Here is a 22,961-nt window from a genome sequence, read left to right as displayed (position 1 = left end):
TGCGATTTATGGTAATTTTATTTCTAAGTCAGTATACCGAACGAATACCAAATTTTGTTATGAGGAGAGTTTTTGAAATGTATAACATTTCTCTTATTAGCGTGTTATTAAACATTTTCAATATAATATCACTTCAATACCAAATTTTGTTATTTTATCAGAAACTGTTATTATTTTTTCTTCTTGAAGTTGAACTTCAGGATAAAATAATAACACTTTTTGTTATTTTAACAGGATTTGTTATTGAAATATTATTAATTTTGTTATTACCGTCTGCCCGGGGATTCAAAGTCGCTTGGAGGTACCCGACTCTGCAGCCCTGACTAGGAGGAGTTATGGCAACTGCAGGTTTATTTGCAAATAACAAATAAACCAAAACAATAACTTTTTTGTTATGGAGACATACCAGTTCAATAACATTTTTTGTTATTATGCTGCTCCACCTCTCCGCACAAAATAACAAATCTTGTTATTCCTTCATGATTCCTTCTGTGTTATTGGTTTGTTATTGCAATAACAACATAATAACAGTTTATGTTATTCTTCGAACAAATCTTTGTTATTGATTTTTGTTATTTTAACAACTAATCCGATCATCCCAATAACATATTTCGATCTTCTCACAATATCAAAAACTGACCTTCCCAAGTTATTTCCGTCTGCTCGGGATAGGGCAGACGGTAATAACAAAATTCATGCCATTTCAATAACAAATACTGTTAAAATAACAAAAAATGTTATGGAATCTTCTTGAAAAAACCATTTTTGCATAAGAGTTTAATAACAGTTTATGTTATCATAACAAAATTTGTTATTGGTCTGATATTTGTTGAAAGAAAAAACAACTTGGGAATAACATTTTTTGTTATGGAAGAATACCTTCAACTGTTATTGGGATGATCGGATTAGTTGTTAAAATAACAAAAAATAATAACAAAGATTTGTTCGAAGAATAACTAAAAGTGTTATTAGTCTGTTATTACAATAACAACCCCGGGCGGAAAGTGAGTTGGTTGCGACAACATCGAACTATCTTGGCTGGTTTATTTGCATCTTGTTGTAAACTCCTCGAGTTATGACGACTTTTGAAACCGACTGCGTATAATGGAAAGTATATTCCATGATCATACTGCATTATCTACAGTTGATATTGAGCTGTTAGTGGTAGTTTTTTAGACTTAGCAAAATTTCGAAAATTTTATTTTTCCAAAATTTTACCCGAACATCATGCAATAATTATTTTGACTTTATTTCTAATTTATACTGACTTTTTGCAGTCACTGACAGAATTTTCAATTTCCGACACTTAGAATAATTTTCATGAGCTGATATTTTAAAGTTTGATTTTATTTATGCTGGACTTTGAAATTTTTGCGTATATTTTTTAATTCTTTACTTTTACAGAAAAAGCATTTTTTTGGGACTTAGAAAATTTTCAGGAGGTTGGAAACATGATAAATTATTTTGATGTTTATTTTTGCTTTGATCCAAAATTTCGGAAAAATCGACGAAATTACAGGAAATTTTCGTCCGATTTTTACAAAAACATCAGTTTGTTCCTAAAATAATGTCCCTAACAAAACGTCTTCATTGAAATTTTGAAATTCGAAAGTTGGTTTTAATAATTATTGATATACCCCTACAAAAATCGTTCCGGCACTTAGAAAATTTACGGGATCCGTATCACGACAAGATTGTTGGTAGAATTTATTAGATTTTCAGGACTTTGCGAAATTTTTGCTCTCAGCCAGTTGAATATTTTTCAACATTTTGAAAAATTATTTTGATTAGAAACATTACCAGGCTTTTTCAAATTTTACTGTGGATTTTTGGACTTATGCAATTTTAGGAATATTTTCATAGACTTTTATTTTTAATTTTAAAAAAATGGAATATAGAGACTTTGGATTTTTCGTGATTTGGAAAATTATTGTGACATTTTGGCAATTCAACGCTTTCTCCACAATTTTTTAATGAGTTTTTAAAGTAAAATAATTTTTCAACTTTGAAAAATCTTGTTTTGATGTAAGTGCGTATATTCCTGCAATATTACTCATATTTATAAAGAGAAAGAAGGGGAGGGGGGTCTGAATAGTGGCGGGTGCATTAAAAACCAATAAAATTATTTTGGGATCAAAATCTACTTCATGAACTTGATATGATTTTTGGAAGATTTCAGTTGTTTGCTAATATAAACTCAACTTGATGTGGCATTGTTGGTCAAATAAACTCAACAAGATTTTTCGCAGATACACCTCGAACAATTTATGTTCGTGGCCATGTTCGGTTATCTCTTAACCATACCCTGGGGTGAACTTGACTTGTTCGTGTTTTTACGAACATGGGTAGATTTTTCCAAGATGCAACTTTCTGCCCGGGTATTAAACTCTTATGCAAAAATGGTTTGTTCAAGAAGATTCCATAACATTTTTTGTTATTTTAACAGTATTTGTTATTGAAATGGCATGAATTTTGTTATCCCGGGCAGACTGTAATAACAAAATTAATAATAGTTCAATAACAAATCCTGTTAAAATAATAAAAATTGTTATTAATTTAACCTGAAGTTCAACTTCAAGAAGAAAAAATAATAACAGTTTCTGATAAAATAACAAAATTTGGTATTGAAGTGATATTATATTGAAAATGTTTAATAACACGCCAATAAGAGGAAATGTTATACACTCAACCCCCGGTGGTTGGTCACTTTTTCGTTTGACACTTTTTAGTTTGTACCCCGTTGGTTGGTCAAAGTCAAACTAAAAAGTGACGAACTGTCACTTTACACGACGCTTACGCACACTATCAAAACAATCGTTAGGTAGTGCGTGAACTCCGTGTAAAAGGGGTGTCAAACTAAAACGTGACCCCGTTCGTTTGACAACAGTTGGTGTCAAACCATCGGGGTTTGAGTGTACATTTCAAAAACTCTCCTAGTAACAAAATTTGTTATTCGTTCGGTATACTGACTTAGAAATGAAATTACCACAAATCGCACAAATGGAAAAGTTTCTAAGTGTCCATAACACAATCTGTTATTATTTTTTCTTTTGTTAAATATGTTTAGATCTTTGGGATAATTTTGTCTAATTTCGTCGGAGTCAATATTTTGGCCATGAAATGGGGTCCTTAAGCTAAAATTATTCTAAAAAGTTGAAATTTTGGAAGTTGATTTTTTAAATTATTTGATATACCCCCTAAGGGACTTTGCTAAAATTGGCTAGAACTATGGGATGATTTTGACCAATTTCGTCGGGGTCAATATTTTGGCCATGAAATGGGGTCCTTAAGCTAAAATTTTTCTAAAAAAATGAAATTTTGAAAGTAGATTTTTTTAATTATTTGGTAAACCCCCTAAGGGACTTTGTTAAAATTGGCTAGAACTATGGGATAATTTTTACCAATTTCGTCGGGGTCATTATTTTGGTCATGAAATGGGGTCCTTAAGCTAAAATTATTCTAAAAAGTTGAAATTTTGAAAGTTGATTTTTTTAATTATTTGATATACCCCCTAAGGGACTTTGATAAAATTGGCTAGAACTATGGGATAATTTTTACCAATTTCGTCGGGATCATTATTTTGGTCATGAAATGGGGTCCTTAAGCTAAAATTATTCTAAAAAGTTGAAATTTTGAAAGTTGATTTTTTTAATTATTTGATATACCCCCAAAAGGACCAATTTCGTCAGGGTCATTATTTTTGCCATGAAATGGGGTCCTTAAGCTAAAATTATTACAAAAAGTTGAAATTTTGAAAGTTGATTTTTTTAATTATTTGATATACCCCCTAAAGGACTTAGTTTAAAATGGTTAGAACTATGGGATAATTTTGACCAATTTCGTCAGGGTCATTATTTTGGTCATGAAATGGGGTCCTTAAGCTAAAATTATTCTAAAAAGCTGAAATTTTGAAATTTGATTTTTTTATTATTTGATATACCCCCTAAAGGACTTAGTTTAAAATGGTTAGAACTATGGGATAATTTTGACCAATTTCGTCAGGGTCATTATTTTGGCCATGAAATGGGGTCCTTAAGCTAAAATTATTCTAAAAAGTTGAAATTTTGAAAGTTGATTTTTTTAATTATTTGATATACCCCCTAAAGGACTTAGTTTAAAATGGTTAGAACTATGGGATAATTTTGACCAATTTCGTCGGGGTCATTATTTTGGCCATGAAATGGGGTCCTTAAGCTAAAATTATTCTAAAAAGTTGAAATTTTGAAAGTTGATTTTTTTAATTATTTGATATACCCCCTAAAGGACTTAGTTTAAAATGGTTAGAACTATGAAATAATTTTGACCAATTTCATCGGGGTCATTATTTCACCATGAAATGGGGTTTCAAGCTAAAATTAATTCGATAAATTAACTTTTGAGAGTTCATTTTTTTTTATTTTGTTATATTCCCTAACGGAATTGATTTATTTATTGAGAATTTTTGAAGTGTGAATAACAAAAACTGTTATTATTTTCACAGAGCCAGGAAGTCGGAGCCGACGTTGAAGTTCGAGCTGGAGTGTGACCTCGAGACTGCATCGGATTCATCTAATTTTCAGCAACTTTTACTTGGAGTCGGAATCTGTGAAGTCGGGTATTTTTGGAGAGCTAAAGTCGTCGTTGACGTCATATCCTGCATCCAGAGTCGGAGTTGTCTTCAAAGTATGGATTCAAAGTCGCTTGGAGGTACCCGACTCTGCAGCCCTGACTAGTACAGAGGAGTTATGGCAACTGCAGGTTTATTTGCAAATTACAAATAAACCAAAATAATAACTATTTTGTTATGGAGACATACCAGTTCAATAACATTTGTCCTCGCGCAGGATTTTCGTTGCCGTTTCCGTCTTTGTTGTCCCCCGATTGTGTGTATTTCGATCCGGGCGGTTTCGGGATGCTTGACAGTTGAGTTGGAGAATTTGAACGGTGTGCGTCGCGGTCCTCGCGCAAGATTTTTGTTGCCGTTTCCGTCTTTGTTGTCCCCCCGATTGTGTGTGTATTTCGATCCGGGCGGTTTCGGGATGTTTGACAGTTGAGTTGGAGAATTTGAACGGTGTGCGTCGCGGTCCTCGCGCAGGATTTTCGTTGCCGTTTCCGTCTTTGTTGTCCCCCCGATTGTGTGTGTATTTCGATCCGGGCGGTTTCGGGATGTTTGACAGTTGAGTTGGAGAATTTGAACGGTGTGCGTCGCGGTCCTCGCGCAGGATTTTCGTTGCCGTTTCCGTCTTTGTTGTCCCCCCGATTGTGTGTGTATTTCGATCCGGGCGGTTTCGGGATGTTTGACAGTTGAGTTGGAGAATTTGAACGGTGTGCGTCGCGGTCCTCGCGCAGGATTTTCGTTGCCGTTTCCGCCTTTGTTGCCCCCGATTGTGTGTGTATTTCGATCCGGGCGGTTTCGGGATGTTTGACAGTTGAGTTGGAGAATTTGAACGGTGTGCGTCGCGGTCCTCGCGCAGGATTTTCGTTGCCGTTTCCGTCTTTGTTGTCCCCCCGATTGTGTGTGTATTTCGATCCGGGCGGTTTCGGGATGTTTGACAGTTGAGTTGGAGAATTTGAACGGTGTGCGTCGCGGTCCTCGCGCAGGATTTTCGTTGCCGTTTCCCTCTTTGTTGTCCCCCCGAATGTGTGTGTATTTCGATCCGGGCGGTTTCGGGATGTTTGACAGTTGAGTTGGAGAATTTGAACGGTGTGCGTCGCGGTCATCAACGCAGGATTTTCGTTGCCGTTTCCGTCTTTGTTGTCCCCCCGATTGTGTGTGTATTTCGATTCGGGCGGTTTCGGGATGTTTGACAGTTGAGTTGGAGAATTTGAACGGTGTGCGTCGCGGTCCTCGCGCAGGATTTTCGTTGCCGTTTCCGTCTTTGTTGTCCCCCCGATTGTGTGTGTATTTCGATCCGGGCGTTTTCGGGATGTTTGACAGTTGCGTTGGAGAATTTGAACGGTGTGCGTCGCGGTCCTCGCGCAGGATTTTCGTTGCCGTTTCCGTCTTTGTTGTCCCCCCGATTGTGTGTGTATTTCGATCCGGGCGGTTTCGGGATGTTTGACAGTTGAGTTGGAGAATTTGAACGGTGCGCGTCGCGGTCATCACGCAGGATTCTCGTTGCCGTTTCCGTCTTTGTTGTCCCCCTGATTGTGTGTGTATTTCGATCCGGGCGGTTTCGGGATGTTTGACAGTTGAGTTGGAGAATTCGAACGGTGCGCGTCGCGGTCATCACGCAGGGTCTTTGTTGTCCCCCCGATTGTGCGTGTATTTCGATCCGGGCGGTTTCGCGTTTTCGCATTTTAGTTGGTTTTATCTTTCCACAGCCGGCTGTCTAAGATTAAATCATTTATGCTAAACTCAACACCAAATAACCGGGAATAGTCTCATCCGCTTACTCCGACTGTTTGCCTTGAGAATGCATAATACATCACACCATTAAACTAAATTTATTGATTATTGGGTCGCATCATCATCCTCTATGTTGAATCCTGGCCATTACCCTTACCCACTAACAAAATCCCAAGTAGAAGTAGTTTTCCGGCACACGCGGGGGTGTGGATATCGTATAGAACCCACCCTTGGTAGCAGCCTGTGCTAACTAACATTCCCGTCCCATTCCCTCGAGATCTACAAACTGACATGGCGGGCGCCGTTGGTAGCCAACGACTGTTTCCTATTCGCACCGGCTTTAGTTTTGATGATCGTGATGTTTTATCTTTTCAGCGCATTCATGCATGCTGTTGATAAGGGAAACATCATTTGATCGTTGAAGCGTGTGACCGGTTGTGCTGATGGGATATTATGGTCCTGTTCAGCAACGGAGAAGGACAACCATGGGTGGTCTCTCATGCTCATGCTCATGCTCATGCTCATACCAGCTCAATAACATTTTTTGTTATTATGCTGCTCCACCTCTCCGCACAAAATAACAAATCTTGTTATTCCTTCATGATTCCTTCTGTGTTATTGGTTTGTTATTGCAATAACAACATAATAACAGTTTATGTTATTCTTCGAACAAATCTTTGTTATTGATTTTTGTTATTTTAACAACTAATCCGATCATCCCAATAACATATTTCGATCTTCTCACAATATCAAAAACTGACCTTCCCAAGTTATTTCCGTCTGCTCGGGATATTATAATATCCCGTTATTTCCGTCTGCTCGGGATATTATAATATCCCGAGCAGACGGAAATAACTTGGGAAGGTCAGTTTTTGATATTGTGAGAAGATCGAAATATGTTATTGGGATGATCGGATTAGTTGTTAAAATAACAAAAATCAATAACAAAGATTTGTTCGAAGAATAACATAAACTGTTATTATGTTGTTATTGCAATAACAAACCAATAACACAGAAGGAATCATGAAGGAATAACAAGATTTGTTATTTTGTGCGGAGAGGTGGAGCAGCATAATAACAAAAATGTTATTGAACTGGTATGTCTCCATAACAAAAAGTTATTGTTTTGGTTTATTTGTTATTTGCAAATAAACCTGCAGTTGCCATAACTCCTCCTAGTCAGGGCTGCAGAGTCGGGTACCTCCAAGCGACTTTGAATCCATACTTTGAAGACAACTCCGACTCTGGATGTAGGATATGACGTCAACGACGACTTCAGCTCTCCAAAATACCCGACTTCACAGATTCCGACTCCAAGTAAAAGTTGCTGAAAATTTGCTGAATCCGATGCAGTCTCCGAGGTCTCACTCCAGCTCGAACTTCAACGTCAGCTCCGACTTCCTGGCTCTGTGAAAATAATAACAGTTTTTGTTATTCACACATCAAAAATTCTCATTAAATAAATCAATTCCGTTAGGGAATAAAACAAAATTAAAAAAAAATGAACTCAGAAAAGTTAATTTTATCGGATTAATTTTAGCTTGAAACCCCATTTCATGGTGAAATAAAATTGGTCAAAATTATTTCATAGTTCTAGCCAATTTTAGTAAAATCCCTTAGGGGGTATATCAAATAATTAAAAAATATCCACTTTCAAAATTTCAACTTTTCAGAATAATATTAGCTTAAGGACCTCATTTCGTGGCCAAAATAATGATCCCGACGAAATGGGTCAAAATTATCCCATAGTTCTAACCAATTTTAGCAAAGTCCCTTAGGGGGTATATCAAATAATTAAAAAAATTAACTTTCAAAATTTCAACTTTTTAGAATAATTTTAGCTTAAGGACCCCATTCATGGCCAAAATAATGACCCTGACGAAATTGGTCAAAATTATCCCATAGTTCTAGCCAATTTTAGCAAAGTCCCTAAGGGGGTATATCAAATAATAAAAAAAATCAACTTTTAAAATTTCAACTTTTCACAATAATTTAAGCTTAAGGACCCCATTTCATGGCCAAAATAATGACCCTGACGAAATTGGTCAAAATTATCCCATAGTTCTAACCATTTTAAACAAAGTCCTTTAGGTGGTATATCAAATAATTAAAAAAAATCAACTTTCAAAATTTCAACTTTTCAGAATAATTTTAGCTTAAGGACCCCATTTCATGGCCAAAATAATGACCCCGACGAAATTAGACAAAATTATCCCAAAAATTTAAACATGTTTAACAAAAGAAAAATAATAACAGATTGTGTTATGGACACTTAGAAACTTTTCCATTTGTGCGATTTATGGTAATTTTATTTCTAAGTCAGTATACCGAACGAATACCAAATTTTGTTATGAGGAGAGTTTTGAAATGTATAACATTTCCTCTTATTAGCGTGTTATTAAACATTTTCAATATAATATCACTTCAATACCAAATTTTGTTATTTTATCAGAAACTGTTATTATTTTTCTTCTTGAAGTTGAACTTCAGGATAAAATAATAACACTTTTTGTTATTTTAACAGGATTTGTTATTGAAATATTATTAATTTTGTTATTACCGTCTGCTCGGGTACCGTCTGCCCGCCTGAGCAGACGGAAATAACTTGGGAATAACATTTGTTGATATTTGAAAATACTAGGCCAATATCATGTTATGTTATTTATAACAAGATTTGTTATTCGTCGTTATGAAATTTGTGTTATTGGGTCCCGGGCAGAAAGTTGCTTCTTGGAAAAATCTACCCATGTTCGTAAAAACACGAACAAGTCAAGTTCACCCCAGGGTATGGTTAAGAGATAACCGAACATGGCCACGAACATAAATTGTTCGAGGCGTATCTGCGAAAAATCTTGTTGAGTTTATTTGACCAACAATGCCACATCAAGTTGAGTTTATAGTAGCAAACAACTGAAATCTTCCAAAAATCATACCAAGTTCATAAAGTAGATTTTGATCCCAAAAATAATTTTATTGGTTTTAATGCACCCGCCACAATTCAGACCACCCCCTTCTTCCTCTTCACAAATATGAGTAATATTGCAGGAATATACGCACTTACATCAAAACAAGACTTTTCAAAGTTGAAAAATTATTTTACTTTAAAAACTCATTAAAAAATTGTGGAGAAAGCGTTGAATTGCCAAAATGTCACAATTATTCACCAAAAATCCAAAGTCTCTATATTCCATTTTTTTTTAATTAAAAATAAAAGTCTATGAAAATATTCCTAAAATTGCATAAGTCCAAAAATCCACAGTAAAATTTCAAAAAGCCTGGTAATGTTTCTTATCAAAATAATTTTTCAAAATGTTGAAAAATATTCAACTGGCTGAGAGCAAAAATTTCGCAAAGTCCTGAAAATCTAATAAATTCTACCAACAATCTTGTCGTGATACGGATCCCGTAAACTTTCGAATTTCAAAATTTCAATGAAGACGTTTTGTTAGGGACATTATTTTAGGAACAAACTGATGTTTTTGTAAAAATCGGACAAAAATTTCCTGTAATTTCGTCGATTTTTCCGAAATTTTGGTTCATAGCAAAAATAAACATCAAAATAATTTATCATTATTCCAACCTCCCGAAAATTCCCAAAAAAATGCTTTTTCTGTAAAAAGTAAAGAATTAAAAAATATACGCAAAAATTTCAAAGTCCAGCATAAATAAAATCAAATTTTAAAATATCAGCTCATGAAAATTATTCTAAGTGTCGGAAATTGAAAATTCTGTCAGTGACTGCAAATTTTGCTAAGTCAAGTATAAATTTGAAATAAAGTCAAAATAATCATTTCATGATGTTCGGGTAAAATTTTGGAAAAATAAAATTTAAGAAATTTTTGCTAAGTCTAAAAACTACCACTAACAGCTCAATATCAACTGTAGATAATGCAGTATGATTATGGAATATACTTTCCATGATACGCAGTCGGTTTCAAAAGTCGTCATAACTCGAGGAGTTTACAACAAGATGCAAATAAACAAGCCAAGATAGTTCCAAGTTATCGCCACCAACTCACTTTCCGCCCGGGTAACAGTTTATATTAACAGTTTAATAACAGTTTATATTATCATAACAAAATTTGTTATTGGTCTGATATTTGTTGAAAGAAAAAACAACTTGGGAATAACATTTTTTGTTATGGAAGAATACCTTCAACTGTTATTAGGATGATCGGATTAGTTGTTGAAATAACAAAAAATAATAACAAAGATTTGTTCGAAGAATAACTAAAAGTGTTATTAGTCTGTTATTACAATAACAACCCGGGCCGGGACCGTGGTGTAGGGGTAAGCGTGGTTGCCTCTCACCCAGTCGTCCTGGGTTTGATCCCAGAAGGTCCCGGTGGCAAATTTTGAGACGAGATTTGTCTGATCACGCCTTCCGTCGGACAGGGAAGTAAATGTTGGTCCCGGTCTAACCTAGTGGTTAGGTCGTTAGCTCAGTCCAGGTCAGGTGCAGGAGTCGTCTCCCTGGGTCCTGCCTCGGTGGAGTCACTGGTAGGCCGTTGGACTAACAATCCAAAGGTCGTCAGTTCGAATCCCGGGTGGATGGAAGCTAAGGTGTAAAAGAGGTTTGCAATTGCCTCAACAATCAAGCCTTCGGACACCTAGTTTCGAGTAGGAATCTCGCAATCGAGAACGCCAAGGCAATGCTGTAGAGCGAATAATTTGATTTTTTACAATAACAACCCAATAACACAAATTTCATGATGACGAATAACAAATCTTGTTATAAATAACATAAAATGTTATTGGCCTAGTATTTTCAAATATCAAAAAATGTTATTCCCAAGTTATTTCCGTCTGCTCGAGCTGCCCATTATTTTTTTTTCTTTACCGTTTCTTTACCAAGTGCACACTCTACAATAACAAAAAAGGCTGGCCCATTTTGCCCAAGTGGATTTTTATTTAACGTCTCCGCTACCAACAAACCCCTCCCCCATTTGTCCTAGATCATAGATTTTCAGCCAGTAGATGGAATATATTCACCTTCTGAATCTTCAGCATTTATTTTTTATTTTTATTTTTTATAAATACCTTATCGAAAAAAAATCGCAATTGTAATAATAAAAACCTTTTCCCATTGCAGATTTATCGAGAACAAAGAACAGCTATGTCGTTTTCTGCAATTCATACTGAATTTCGTTGACTAACTGGATGTGCTTACAAATTATGTAGATAAACATATTGCACAAATTTTATCAGATTTACCAATATTTTTATGATTGTTCAAAAGCTAGTTTTAAAAACACACCTTCAAAGCCAAAAACAAGATTGTGCCAATGTATAAACTGTATTTAACATAAAGATGTTTTCCATTTTAAGCTACATAAAATCACAACAAGTTTGTTAAAAGAAAAAAATATGTAACGTCATGATTCGAATTCCCGGACGCTTCGAAACCCGGGAACCTCATCTTGTTTTATCAATTATTTGGATATAAGTTCACGTTATGAATGTCAAAACTGTGTTAAATGATGAATTCTAACATCAACTTTCATTTAAAGTTCGTTTGAACGCTGTAGTTAATGCCAAAACAATTATATAAAATAAAATTATAAGTTTACCAAAAATGTGAAACATTTCACTGAAATATTTCATAGGCGTCCGATGCACCGGAAAGGAAAAGCAGAAATTTATGGGTTTGATTTCCTTAAATTCTAGCAAATTTTATATGAAATCTCGATTGTTTTGATGTTAACCGCTTATTAACCAACATTTCAGTCCAAATTTGTGCTGTTCATAAGCAAAATTGAGTGTCCGGAATTCGAAGCAAAAGTGTCCGGATTTCGAATCAGCTTTTATCAGTGTCCGGGATTTGAAGCACAACAAGTAATTTTAATTTTAAAATTCTGATGAAAATTTGTTAGAATAGACATATTTTGCATGTATTCTCTTAAAACTGACTGTTCATACTACATCCTGATGATATTTCTACATTTCTAACTTGTTTCATGGTTTTTTGCCACCTATAACAAAAATGATATGCTACTAAGTGTCCGGATTTCGAATCATGACGATATGTGTATAACGTAGAACATAACATAACATTTCTAATACTTTTTGAATCTCATTTAATTATTGAAAAGTTAAAAAATGTATGGAAACCAAAACCCACAGAAAACACAAGACGATATAAAATGATCAAAAGTTTAGCACAAAACATATTTAGGAGCATTCGTAGACCATCATTAAATATTAACGTCAAATAAGAGAATTGAATGTAAGGTCGAAATGGAGCTTATCCAAATAAATTAAAAATACTTAAATAAGTGCTCGTAATAAAAAATAAAACATTTGAATGAGTGTAATAAATTTACTGTGTTGCCATCTGTAGGGTCTGACCCTCCGAGTGTGCTGCCCTTTGGCACAAGATGTGGGAGAGTAGTTGTGTGAGAGAGGGAAAGGACGCGAGAGAGTTAGTCTGATGCGGACAGTGGATAGGAGCGGATGCAGCGACGAGCTGCCGCATGACGCGAGTGGTTCCGGGTGAACCGGATGTCTGTTCCGGGACGGCCAGCGTACGGACTTCGGTCAGAGGGCGGACGGGTGGACGATCGGCAGCGATTACGAGCTGCGTCCGTTACGCTAGGACCCCACAAAGTTGGCGACGAGGATTAACAACAGGTATTTGAAGCGCGGCAGGTGTTAAGTCGGGCCATTGTTTTGAAGACAGTTGTGCTGTTTTCAAGCTTTGTTTTTAAAAGAGGAGGAAAAGTGAGGCTCTCTATCTCTCTCTTTGATCGGAATTTTGAAAAGGAAGGCAAGAAGGATCGTGGTGATTGAAATGATGCCTGGAGCGTTGTGTTTATGAATTCACGATGAGCTGTTTGGATTTGCCGTGGGTCTCGTGGCGCAGGGGTAGCGGCTTCGGCTGCCGATCTCGATGATGCTATGAGACGCGGGTTCGATTCCCGCCTTATCCACTGAGCTTCTATCGGATGGTGAAGTAAAACGTCGGTCCCGGTTTCTCCTGTCTCGTCAGAGGCGCTGGAGCAGAAATCCCACGTTAGAGGAAGGCCATGCCCGGGGGCGTCGTAGTGCCAATAGTTTCGTTTTGTTTGGATTTTCTTGACACACATAAAAGAAACGTCATATGGTCGGGTGCGTTTTGTGGCCCATGCATGTTCAAGAAGAATAGATGACAGATTGGTTTGGCGTAGGATTCGGCGGTTAACGTAGGATTACATTAATTTTGACGTAATACTTAAATTATTTTAACGTAGGATTACAATAATTTTGACGCAGGATTCGATTATTTTAACGTAGAACTACAATAAATTTGACGTAGGATTTCAATTCTTTTAACGTCCCGGCCCGGGCGGAAAGTGAGTTGGTAGCGATAACTTCGAACTATGGCGTCATCCATAAAGTATGTCACGCTAAAATCGGCCAAAATTAACCCCCCCTCCCCCCTATGTCACACTTTGTCACACTTTCTCCAACCCCCCTTCGAAAAGTACGTCACATTCTGTCCCCCTTATCCATATTGATTTTTGAATAATTATTACATGATTTATAAATAGGATTATTTATAAATTCGGAGTTCAATCGAGAAAGTTTTTAATTTTACAGGTTGTGTTTAGATTTTATTTGTTAAATGTTGTAGTGATAGAAATCACCATCAACAGTTTTTAATCTAATGATTTAATCATATTAAATCTATCATCAAAATTCTGTTTCTTAAAGCCTTGATATATTTTACTTAAAAAAATTTTTAGATAAATTCTTTGACTGAATTTTCAGTACATATTCAGGAAATAGTCTAGCGTGACGTCACAGTCTCACGGACCCCCTCTCCCCTTGTCACACTTTGTCACGCTTGCGCCTACCCCCTCCCTAGAGCGTGACGTACTTTATGGATGACGCCTATCTTGGCTTGTTTATTCGCATCTTGCTGTAAACTCCTCGACAGAATTTTCAATTTCCGACACTTAGAATAATTTTTCATGAGCTGATATTTTAAAATTTGATTTTATTTATGCTGGACTTTGAAATTTTTGCGTATATTTTTTAATTCTTTACTTTTTACAGAAAAAGCATTTTTTGGGACTTTGGGATTTTCGGGAGGTTGGAAACATGATAAATTATTTTGATGTTTATTTTTGCTTTGAACCAAAATTTCGGAAAAATTGACGAAATTACAGGAAATTTTCGTCCGATTTTACAAAAACATCAGTTTGTTCCTAAAATAATGTCCCTAACAAAACGTTTTCATTGAAATTTTGAAATTCGAAAGTTGATTTTTAATAATTATAGATATACCCCCTACAAAAATCGTTCCGGCACTTAGAAAATTTACGGGATCCGTATCACGACAAGATTTTTGGTAGAATTTATTTGATTTTTTGGACTTAGCAAAATTTTGGCTTTCGGCCGGGTAAAATATATTCAATACTTAGAAATTTTTCGAGAGCAGGAAAATTAACAAAAAAAAATGGGACTTAGAAAATTTTTGGGAGTTTGGAAACATGATAAATTATTTTGATATTTGTTTTGCTTTGTGTGTGTGTGTGTGTGTGTGTGTGTGTGTGTGTGTGTGTGTGTGTGTGTGTGTGTGTGTGTGTGTGTGTGCAACCAACCAAACGGGACCACGCGGTCGCTTCTTACAAATTGAGTTGTTTCCATGTATTTTAGATTTTAAATCTTATACATGCAAATAACTCGCATAGGCATTTGGCAGGTGTTAGCTCTGCCGTGCTTCGGTGACCCATTTCTACGCAGGCTAGCCGTGCGCGAGGTACTTCAGCTTGAATCGACAAGCCCCGCCCTAAAGAACGTTTGCATCAGTCGGATTCAAACGTTATTTAGCACTTCCGAGTCCTTGTCAAATGGACAAAGACCCAGCACGTATATAGTTTGTAGTAGTAGTATTCCTAATTCTACCAATCCAAAGGACGGGAATCGAACCCCGGTTCGAGCGACTTTGATGTTTCGTTCATGTTTAGAGTTTCAAAATTCATATTTCCTGATCTATCTCGTTTGGAGCAGATGGGAATCGAACCCAGGATCATTCACTTACAAAGCGAACAACGTAACCAGTCAGTCACGGCTGCTCCATATTTCCAATTGGAAGTTTCTCACCCGAAAAGCAGCATCATCCGTCAAACCGGCAGCGATTACATTCACTATTTCGTCGCGAATCCGGCGACTTCTCGAGCCACCTGCATTTTGAGCCGCTCAGAAATCGAGCCGCCAATCTCAGCAAACGTTGCCTACTCCCCTCCCGTCCCCTTCACTCACTACTCAACTCCATCAACATTTTCCTCAGCAATTTTCACAACTTTACAACAATAAAAACTTAGAAAATCCACCCATTTTTCTTTTAAAGGGCACTTCCCGTATCGGCAGAAATTTCGGACCAAAATTTAACAAATGGCTTCAAAAAACTCCGTTCGGTGACCGAGATTTCTCATCAAAGTGTCACTTCTTCACAACACCCAAATCACATGAAAACCTGCAAAAATCCGTCTGAATTCTTGTACCACTCAAAACCACTACACTACCGAAAGAACTTCTCACGGAACTGTCCCGCCGGAAAGTCTAAAAATCGCGAACCGTAAAACGTCACGATGAAAAATTCGAAACGAGGAGAAACCAAAAAAACGCGGAGCGCAAATTCTTGTCAACCAACCGCGACCCTATTTTGAAGTTTATTTTGCTTTGAACCAAAATTTCGGAAAAATTGTCGACATTACAGGAAATTTTCGTCCGATTTTTACAAAAAATCAGTTTGTTCCTAAAATAATGTCCCTAACAAAACGTCTTCATTGAAATTTTGAAATACGAAAGTTGGTTTTTTAATAATTATTGATATACCTCCTACAAAAATCGTTCCGGCACTTAGAAAATTTACGGGATCCGTATCACGACAAGATTGTTGGTAGAATTTATTAGATTTTCAGGACTTTGCGAAATTTTTGCTCTCAGCCAGTTGAATATTTTTCAACATTTTGAAAAATTATTTTGATAAGAAACATTACCAGGCTTTTTGAAATTTTACTGTGGATTTTTGGACTTATGCATTAAAAACCAATAAAATTATTTTTGGGATCAAAATCTACTTTATGAACTTGATATGATTTTTGGAAGATTTCAGTTGTTTGCTACTATAAACTCAACTTGATGTGGCATTGTTGGTCAAATAAACTCAACAAGATTTTTCGCAGATACACCTCGAACAATTTATGTTCGTGGCCATGTTCGGTTATCTCTTAACCATACCCTGGGGTGAACTTGACTTGTTCGTGTTTTTACGAGCATGGGTAGATTTTTCCAAGATGCCACTTTCTGCCCCGATGAACAGAAAAATAACTTGAGTTGTTTTTGATATCATGGCATGATTTTTGTTTGTTCCAAAAACTAAAAAAATTGCCGCCGAATTTCATGATACTTTTTATGTTCCTAGACAGTGGATCATCAAATATTTTATTTTCATTTCTATTTGATATTTTTGGACTTAGCAGAATTTCGAAAATTAATTTATTTGGGACTTTGAAAAAATTTCGACCCGTCTATCATGATATGATATTTTGATGTTTGATCAAGTTTTCGCTGGACTTAGAAAAATTTCGAAAGCCAAATTATTTTGGGACTTAGAAAAAATTCGACCTCTCCATCAAGAGATGATATTTTCTAGTTTTATCTTGTTTTCGCTGGACTTAGCAGAATTTCGAATGCCCAATTATTTTGGGACTTAGAAAAAAAAACCGACCTGTCAATTATGAGATGATACAATTATTTTTCTTCATGTTTTCGTTGGACTTAGCAAAATTTCCACTCCTCCACAAAATGCCAGTTTTGTTAATGGAATTTTTTATTGAGTTTTTTTTTCACTTTAATTTACTTTAAATACACTAGTTAAACTAATCACAATAAAATTATTTTACCGCACATAACAATTCATCGAAAGCGCAGAAATGAACCCACGCGCTCACTCTCTCTCTCTCTCTCTTCTCTCTTCTTTCGTTCACTGCTTGCACGCAACGCGCGAGACATGTCGTGACAGGAATCGGCAATCGACAAACAGACAGCTTTTGCGTTCGAGGCGGGCTGGTTTGTTTACGTTTTCGCGCAGTAGTTTTCCGCGGATAAATTGTAGTCCGCGAATCGCCGCGGGTTGTGAGTACGTTCTGTGGCCGAGGGAGTGTGTGTTCGTTCGGTCCGTGGCGTTCGGGAGCCGCGATATATTGTGGTTAAGTGATTGCTTCTGTTTTGGTGGCTGGGGGCGAAGAAAAATTTCCGCTCAGTGTTGGCGGATGCAAGGAAGCAAGCAGCTGTCCCCAGAAGAGGAATCCTCTTGCCCTCAATGTCACTTGGCCTCCTTCCTCGTCCTCCTCCTGCAGATGCTGGCTTGACACGGATCAACGCCGGAACTATTTCGGTGAATTTGACAGGACACGAGAGTTCTCGGTGGAGGAAAACACCGCTGGTTAAGTTTGTTTTGATTTTGTGTCGCGTGATTGGAATCCTGATTTGTGGGGGAACATTGTTTTCGCGAATGCGCGATTGTGTGCGTGTGTGTTTGTTTGCGTTTGACGCATTCTTGGTGAACGGGTGATTAAAACTGGATGAAACTTTCTTGGTGTTTCCGGAGGGGGTGAGCGAGAGAAAAACTGATAAATTCGCGTTGATGCTGGCTGTGGCCTGTGATTGTTCATGTGACTGTGCTTTGGGGTTTGTTTACGTTTTTAATTGATTATTGTGAGTGTGTGGCAGGGGCAGGGACGTGACAAAGTGACATTGCTTCTATCCTTTAGGGGTGTCCGTGACAGAAGGAAGAACCTTTCTCTGGTTATTTCTGAGGAGGTAATCTACTGGGCGACTCGCGAGAAGTTTCCCGGTGAAGGTGGAGAGTGGAGTCCATCTGAATCGATGGTACAGCCTGGTTCTAAATACTTAGTAGGAAGAAGTATTTCAACGGGTTTTTGACTCAGATAAGTATTATTTACTTTCCTTTTCTATTTTTATTATATCATATTGGATTATTTGATAAAAAAACCCTGGAAATTCTGTTTGAAAATTGATACTTTGTGTTTTGTTTTCTTTAACTGTAACTTTTGCCAACAAAAAAAGTTGTTTATATTACATTGAAAAACTGATGATCTATGTAACTTGCAATATCAAATAAAGTGAAATTTTATTTAAATATTTAATAAATCTTTTCAAATATTTTTAACATTTAAAAATATTGTTTACTTTCAGTACACAGAAAAAAATGATGGTAATATTCATCAGGGAATGGTGACAGATTTTGTGCCAAAATGAATGATTAGTTTTACCACAGAAAATGATGAATTTTCATCAGTTTTTGATAAATATTCATCAGGTTCACATTTTTAAAACATTTTTTATGTAATACAAGTCAAAAAAAGAGGTAATTTTCAACATACCAAATCTTCAACGTTCCAAAATTCAACTTTTTTTTCTGTGTATATCATTTTAATAACTGTTTGATTGAAAGTTACTAACAAAACTTCCAAAAAATAGATAAGACTGGTGTCCCTTAAGAAATACACATTGTAACTGAGTTTTGTGGAATTAATATTAAATGAATATTAATGGGAAAAACTCAATATATAAATCGATTCAATTTAAATATCAATGTTGATAATTAATTCAATTTATACGCAATGTTTTTTCACAGTACGCTTTCACTGTGCGCGCACTCTCTCTCTCTTTTTCTGACTATTTTTGTAAACAGTGTATTGGGCTATTACTAAAAATCATGGTTTTCTGAGTTCAATATCAATATTGTAAGATTTCTTCACAAATCACAACTTTTCATGATACATTAATGATTCTGGATGACATTTTTACGAACATTTTTTTTCAGGCAAAAACCTGAACCTGTTTTGATTTTTATATGTTTCTGGATGATATTTTTTCGCACCATTTTTTTCAGGAAATAGCAGAATTGGCCATGATTATTTCATGTTCCTGGATGATATTTTTCGGTACCATGACATGATATTTTTAAGTTCAAAATGACAACTTGGTTTGATATTTTTTTGATGTTTCGTAGAGTAACTCATGTTACATTTTATGTTTCTACATCTCTTAAGTCAAGCGTTCTGGAAACATGTCATCTTCATGTTTTTGGCAACATGACAAGTTTACCGTAAGATGTAATTTTCTGATCCCCGACCATTTAAGAATTTAAGAATTTAAGAATTTAAGAATTTAAGAATTTAAGAATTTAAGAATTTAAGAATTTAAGAATTTAAGAATTTAAGAATTTAAGAATTTAAGAATTTAAGAATTTAAGAATTTAAGAATTTAAGAATTTAAGAATTTAAGAATTTAAGAATTTAAGAATTTAAGAGTTTAAGAATTTAAGAATTTAAGAATATAAGAATTTAGGAACTTAAGAATTTAGGAATTTAAGAATTTCAGAATTTCAGAATTTCAAATTTCGGAATTTCAGAATTTCAGAATTTTAAATTTTAGAATTTCAGAATTTCAGAATTTAAGAATTTAAGAATTTAAGGATTTAAGAATTTAAGAATTCAAGAAATTAAGATCAGGATTGCTGGGATTGCTTGTTTTCAAATCCGTATTAGCTTATTTAAGATGTTATGCTTGAATTTTGCTTTTTACTCAATACAAATGACTTGTCTCTTGCATGTCCGGCAGTAGATCGACAATGCGTTGACCAAAATTAAACATGCACAGCCCCAATCTTACCTAAAAAACTAAACTGCATCACCCCAGATTACCAAAAGTCATTTTTCATGAGTAAACTCAGCACGAAAGGGAAAATATCTCCAAACTCGAATAATTGAAATCGAAAAAACAAACATCACTCCTAATGTAAACATTTACTGACGTGAGCAGGATAAACTCTATGTTAACAAACTCACATTGGCCCAATTGGGTACTAAAGCCCTATGCCAATTTTTATGTACAACTGTAAAAAACACGATTAAAAACCATTTCTGATCACTTTTTTTCATTTTAAAGCAAAACAAAATATTGTCAAGACAACATTTTTTCGATGGATCAACTATGGTCCCCTTGGAACGAGCTGTCAAGTAGGAGCTTTTCTGTCAAGAAGGATCTCGAGGTTAATTTTTCAAAATTGATTTAAAAATCCATTTTAAACTCTTTGTGGTCGTACAAAGGGTCATTGTACTCAGAAAAATAAGCTTTATCGCTGTAAACAATAATATCAGCAATCTAAGCTTCATTTTAGGACCCAATTACATTGTTTTGCTTGAAAAGACCATCCGTCAGACGATTAGCTCCCGGTAGATCCCGGAGCTAACCTGAGTTTTGTTTAGATTCGGATGAACACGGATGAACTCGAACCTAAATTAGCTCTCGCACAAGTACCGCGGTGGGCTTGACGCGGGTGCCAAATTAGCTTTGCAACGCAATTAGGTCCCTGCGGTGGAGATGCCCTCACCCCCTCCGGAAACACCAAGAAAGTTTCATCCAGTTGTAATCACTCATTCACCAAGAATGCGTCAAACGTAAACAAACACACACGCACACAATCACGCATTCGCGAAAACAATGTTCCCCCACAAATCAGGATTCCAATCACGCGACACAAAATCAAAACAAACTTAACCAGCTGTGTTTTCGTTCATCGAGAACTCCCGTTTCCTGTCAAATCCACCGAAATCGTTCCGGCGTTGATCCGTGTCAAGACGTCACCTGCAGGAGGAGGAGGAGGAAGAAGGCCAAGTGACATTGAGGGCAAGAGGATTCCTCTTCTGGGGACAGCTGCTTGCTTCCTTGCATCCGCCAACACTGAGCGGAAATTTTTCTTCGCCCCACAGCCACCAAAACAGAAGCAATCACTTAACCACAATATATCGCGGCTCCCGAACGCCACGGAACGAACGAACACACACTCCCTCGGCCACAGAACGTACTCACAACCCGCGGCGATTCGCGGACTACAATTTATCCGCGGAAAACTACTGCGCGAAAACGTAAACAAACCAGCCCGCCACGAACGCAAAAGCTGTCTGTTTGTCGATTGCCGATTCCTGTCACGACATGTCTCGCGCGTTGCGTGCGGGCAGTGAACGAAAGAAGAGAGAAGAGAGAGTGAGCGCGTGGGCTCATTTTTGCGCTTTTCGATGAAATTTTATGTGCGGTAAAATAATTTTAATGTGATTAGTTTAACTAGTGTATTTAAAGTAAATTAAAGTGAAAAAAAAACTCAGTAAAAAATTCCATTAATAAAACTGGCATTTTGTGGAGGAGTAAAAATTTTGCTAAGTCCAACGAAAACATGATGAAAAATAATTGTATCATCTCATAATTGACAGGTCGGTTTTTTTCTAAGTTCCAAAATAATTGGGCATTCGAAATTTTTCTAAGTCCAGCGAAAACTTGATCAAACATCAAAATATCATCTCATGGTAGACGGGTCGAAATTTTTTCAAAGTCCCAAATAAATTAATTTTCGAAATTCTGCTAAGTCCAAAAATATCAAATAAAAATGAAAATAAAACATTTGATGATCCACTGTCTAGGAACATAAAAAGTATCATGAATTTCAGCGGCCATTTTTTTAGTTTTTGGAACAAACAAAAATCATGCCATGTTCACAAAAACAACTCAAGTTATTTTTTTGTTCGTCCCATGATGCCCCGCCCGGGCAGAAAGTCGCATCTTAGGATGAACTTAAAAATATCATGGACTGTTTTTGTGAACATGGCATGATTTTTGTTTGTTCCAAAAACTAAAACGCAGAAATTCATGATACTTTTGTTTCTAGACAGTGTATCACAAATGTTTTATTTTCATTTCTATTTGATATTTTTGGACTTAGCAGAATTTCGAAAATTTATTTATTTGGGGCTTTGAAAAATTCGACCGTCTATCATGAGATGATATTTTGATGTTTGATCAAGTTTTCGCTGGACTAGAAAAATTTCGAAAGCAAATTATTTTGGGACTTAGAAAAAAATCGACCTCTCCATCATGAGATGATATTTTCTAGTTTTATCTTGTTTTCGCTGGACTTAGCAAAATTTCGAATGCCCAATTATTTTGGGACTTAGAAAAAAAATCGACCTGTCAATCATGAGATGAAACAATGATTTTCCATCATGTTTTCGTTGGACTTAGCAAAATTTTCACTCCTCCGCAAAATTCCACTTTTGTTAATGGAAATTTTATTGAGTTTTTTTTAATTTACTTTAAATACACTAGTTAAACTAATCACATTAAAAGTATTTTAACGCACATAAAATTTCATCGCAAAGCGCAAAAATGAGCCCACGCGCTCGCTCTCTCTCTCTCTCTCTTTTTCGTTCACTGCTCGCACGCAACGCGCGAGACATGTCGTGACAGGAATCGGCAATCGGCAGACAGACAGCTTTGCGTTCGTGGCGGGCTGGTTTGTTTACGTTTTCGCGCAGTAGTTTTCCGCGGATAAATTGTAATCCGCGAATCGCCGCGGGTTGTGAGTACGTTCTATGGCCGAGGGTGTGTGTTCGATCGGTCCGTGGCCTTCGGGAGCCGCGATATATTGTGGTTAAGTGATTGCTTCTGTTTTGGTGGCTGGGGCGAAGAAAAGTTCCGCTCAGTGTTGGCGGATGAAAGTAATGTTCAGGCCAAGCAGCTGCCCCAGAAGAGGAATCCTCTTGCCCTCAAAGTCACTTGGCCT

At 36.3% G+C, this 22,961-nt stretch overlaps 1 protein-coding gene across 1 annotated transcript in view; it reads left to right on the top strand.

Moving 5' to 3' along the window:
- Nucleotides 1-11,625, top strand: part of LOC119768855 (tetraspanin-11-like) — a 76,310-nt gene extending 64,685 nt beyond the window's left edge. Inside the window, exon 4 of the mRNA XM_038260315.1 lies at nucleotides 11,421-11,625. The gene's annotated coding sequence lies outside the window, so the exon portion shown is untranslated. The remainder of the gene's footprint in view (nucleotides 1-11,420) is intronic.
- The last annotated feature ends 11,336 nt before the right edge of the window (nucleotides 11,626-22,961 follow it).

This window comes from Culex quinquefasciatus, chromosome 1 (assembly GCF_015732765.1).
Source record: "Culex quinquefasciatus strain JHB chromosome 1, VPISU_Cqui_1.0_pri_paternal, whole genome shotgun sequence".
Lineage (NCBI taxonomy): Eukaryota > Metazoa > Arthropoda > Insecta > Diptera > Culicidae > Culex > Culex quinquefasciatus.
This window is presented reverse-complemented; position numbering and strand designations above follow the sequence as displayed.